Source organism: Rutidosis leptorrhynchoides, chromosome 3, assembly GCF_046630445.1.
Source record: "Rutidosis leptorrhynchoides isolate AG116_Rl617_1_P2 chromosome 3, CSIRO_AGI_Rlap_v1, whole genome shotgun sequence".
NCBI lineage: Eukaryota > Viridiplantae > Streptophyta > Magnoliopsida > Asterales > Asteraceae > Rutidosis > Rutidosis leptorrhynchoides.
Window position 1 is genome coordinate 633,055,765 of NC_092335.1, and position 4,347 is coordinate 633,060,111.

At 32.2% G+C, this 4,347-nt stretch overlaps 1 non-coding gene across 1 annotated transcript; it reads right to left on the reverse strand.

Annotated features, from left to right (window-relative positions):
- Positions 1 to 3,487: 3,487 nt before the first annotated feature.
- LOC139903236 (small nucleolar RNA R71) lies at positions 3,488 to 3,594 on the reverse strand. Its single transcript, XR_011778071.1, has one exon. It is a non-coding gene; the product is annotated as a small nucleolar RNA R71 (small nucleolar RNA).
- Positions 3,595 to 4,347: the final 753 nt, after the last annotated feature.

The following is a 4,347-nucleotide window of genomic DNA, read 5'->3' on the forward strand; positions in this document are numbered from 1 at the left end:
GACAAGATTTTAGTTGCAATTGTTCTATTTACAAGTGATATTCGTTTAAATAATAAAAGGTGAAGACAAAAGGCATAATTGACGATTTGAAGACGCAAATGACCAAAAAGCTCAAATGTACAAGATACAATCCAAGTGGTTCAATTTATTGATGATTAACGTCTAAAAATGACAAAAGTACAAGTCGCGAAACGCAAAGTACAAGATATCTCAGCGTACAAAAAGACGTTCGAAAATCCGGAAATGACACATGAACCAACTATCAACGTACGACTCAACGGAGCTGAAAGTACAAGTCAACTATGCACGAGAATATAATATAATATTTAAATAATTACTTAAATATTATATTATATATATTATGTCGACAAACTAGGATCCAAATTAACAACCAGCTGGAAATGGGACCTCCGCGAACGCGGAGCTCCAAGGCACAAAACCATCGCGATCGCGGAGCAGCCAGGATTCAGAAATGCCTATAAAAGCAGCCGAGTTCTGCTTAATCCAAACACACCAGATTGATTAAATTCAATCTTCTTCTTTCTCTATCTCTAATTTATATTCATGTTATAATTTTAATTTAAGTTAATTTCAATAATAAGGTTATTGTTACAAATGTTTTAAGGTTTTGTAAGTCAAAACTCAGTCCGTGTAACACTACGCGATTAATACTCATTGTAAGTTATGTTCAACCTTTTTACTTTAATGTCTCGTAACTAAGTTATTATTATGCTTATTTGAGCCGAAGTAATCGTGATGTTAGACTAAATATTAAAGACCGGGTTATTGAACTTTGGACCATAATTAATGTTTGGACAAAGACCGACACTTGTGGACATTGGACTATGGACTATTAATAGATGGGGGGTATTGTCTAATCGAGTGACAACTCATTGGAGTCTGTCGAACCTATCTTCAAATTAGTTAGCCTAATAATTAAATAATGATTATGGTTGTCCTATTTAGTGACGTTCATACGGAGTCTATTATAATCATTTAATTAATTATTCGGGTTGGGCAATTGAGTATTCAAACTGATCAAGTGGGTAAATTAATGTTCATATCTAATTAAAACAGGGGTGGATTACATACAGTGATAACTGGTGTAATTGTTGATAGAAGTGATAACTGCGTCACAGTTTAAATCCTTAATTAGTTGGACTATTTGACTTCGGGTATAAGGGTAATTTGACGAGGACACTCGCACTTTATATTTATGACCGATGGACTATTATGAGCAAAAGCCAGATAGCCGTATCAAATAAACCAGGCCAAATAACAATTAACCCGGGGTAATAATATATAATTAAAATGTCAAACATGATGATTACGGAAGTTTAAATAAGCATAATACTTTTATTTCATATTTTATCGCTATTTTTATTTACTCGCAATTTATCTTTATCGCTAAAACTAAAATTTGACAAACCGGTAGTTAAACGGTAAAAAACCCCCCCTTTTATAATAATAATAATTACATATATATATTTATAGTTTTATAAAATATAGGACGCTTTAAAATAGGTATCCCTGTGGAACGAATCGGACTTACTAAAAACTACACTACTCTACGATTAGGTACACTGCCTATAAGTGTGTAGCAAGGTTTAGGTATATCCATTCTATAAATAATTAAATAACTTGTGTATATTGTAGCGTAATTAATAGCATTTCTATATATATTTTTCTACCCCTCTAAACACACATCAAGTATTTTTGGCGCCGCTGCCGGGGAACAACTAACCGAAAGCGGAACGCTATAATATTTTTGTAAAAATATAATTATATATAAGTTTATTATATTTTATATAAATATTTTATAAATTAAAAATCAAAAATAAAATAAAATCCTGGAAAATTGAACTCCGCGATCGCGGAGCTTCGACGAGAGATACCTTCGTGAACGCGGAGCCGCCTCTGACTGGTACGCATTTATTACAAATTAGGGTTTTTAATTTTTAATATATATTTATTATTATTAATTAATTTAATTAGGTTTATTTATTTTTTTATTTAGTTTTAATTTTAGTTTAATTTTGTAATATTTAAATTTTAATTAGTTTTAATTATATAAAAATTAATACTTTTATAAAATAATAATATAAAAATAATATTTTTATAAAAATTGTATTTTTAGCATTTTAGTTATAATTTGTATTTTTATCGTTTAATTCGTAATTTTTTAATAATTATCGTTCGTAATTAGTTTTAAGTTAGTATTTGCCGTAGTAATTTTATATTTCTAGACTTATAAGTTTTGCCGTAAAATCCCTTAAGTGCTTTTTCCTTAGAATTAAGATTTAGGAGCTTTAGAATTTTGCGACGCCACTTTAAGTTTATAGATTTTAGTGCTTTTTAAGTAATTGTCGTTTTTCGTATAGATTTGCATTTTTAAGTTTTAATACCTTTAGGCGTAAACTTTTTAGATTTAGTTTTTAGACTTTTAAGTTTCGACGTTTTTCTTTCTTATTTTTATTTTTCGACGTTTTTCGACGCGCTTTTTCTTTTTCCTTTTTCACGATCTAGTTTTTAGGACATAGAATTTTGTTTATTTTCTTTAAATTTCGACGAAAAATTATTGTAAGCAATTAAATTGATAGACATCCAAATTTTCTGGTTCGTAGTAATAGTTGGATTTGTTAGTGGCGAGTTGTGGACTTCCGATTTAAAGGGTCCTGGCTACCTGCTGCATCTTTTGGCTATTCGAAACGTGGGCAAAATCAGAAAAGTCTATTAATTTGATAACTTATATAATTTTTAATTCTATAACTAATAAGATATTCAGTGAATGCACCGAGCGAAACGTTCACCACCTTTCGTACGTTCACCACCTGTAACTCGATCAAGGCATCTAGCAAATATTGCTGCCATTGAATTTTTAGAATCATCATCTAGTCGAACAAGTACTTCAATTCAAATTTCTGATAATCCATTTTTTGAACCCAACTTCACAATTAAGAACCCGGAGGATATTCAGGGACAATTCCAAGATCCTGAACCATTAAACATTCCTCCTGAACCACAATTTATTCAAACGGAGTTTGTCGAAGAAGGAACTGTTAAATCAGAATCTTCTAGTGATTCGGATTCAACAAATTCAAATATGGAAGATCTAGAACCTCAAACTATGGAAGATCGAATGAGAGCCACACGTACGGGCCAAGGTCATGCCATTACTCAACCAGAAGTTACTGCACCAAATTTTGAAATCAAAGGACAAATCATACACATGGTTACTAATCAATGCCAATTCAGTGGTACAGAAAAAGAAGATCCAAACGAACATCTTCGAACCTTTAATAGAATTTGTACTTTATTTAAAATCCGAGAAATTGAAGATGAAACGATCTATCTTATGTTGTTCCCTTGGACTTTAATTGGGGAAGCTAAAGATTGGTTAGAATCATTACCAGAAGGAGCGATTGATACATGGGATGTCTTAGTGGAGAAATTTCTTCAAAGATTCTTTCCGGCATCTAAAGCCGTGAGACTTCAAGGAGAAATTGCCACGTTCGCACAAAAGCCAAATGAAACATTATTTGAGGCATGGACAAGATTCGGAAAGATGTTGAGAGGATGTCCTCAACACGGTTTAGACACTTTTCAAATAGTTCAAATATTTTATAAAGGCGTTAATATCGCTACAAGAAAAGATATTGACACAGCTGCCGGTGGTTCCATTATGAAGAAAACCGCAACCGAAGCTCACAAGATTATCGATAAAACAGCCTCCCACTCTCATGAGTGGCACCAAGAGAAAGATATCTTACATTCATCTAAAGCGGCTAGAGCCGATTCTAGCCATGACTTGAATTCCGTTTCCGCAAAAATAGATGCTTTTGAAAGACGAATGGAAAAGATGACTAAAGATATTCACGCAATACAAATCAGTTGTGAGCAATGCGGTGGACCACACTTAATGAAAGACTGTAATATTGAGCAAACGATGGAACAACGTGAGAATGTTTCCTACATAAACCAAAGGCAGGGAAATAATTATCAAAATAATTATCAACAGCCAAGGCAAAACCTAAACCGAAGTCAAAACATTCTTTACAATCCAAATGGACCCAACAATAACAATAATAATCAAAATAACACTTTCAATCAACAAAGGCCAGGCTTATATAAACAACCACAACAAACTGAAAAGAAAAAGTCAAATCTGGAAGAAATGGTATTAAAGTTAGTTGAATCTCAAAAACAATTTATTACATCTCAAACTCAAACAAATGAAAAGTTTGATCAATCATTTAGAACTCAACAAACTTCCATTTTAAATCTAGAAAAACAAGTAGGTACTCTAGCAGGCCTGATGAGTGAAAGGAAACAAGGAAAGTTACCAAG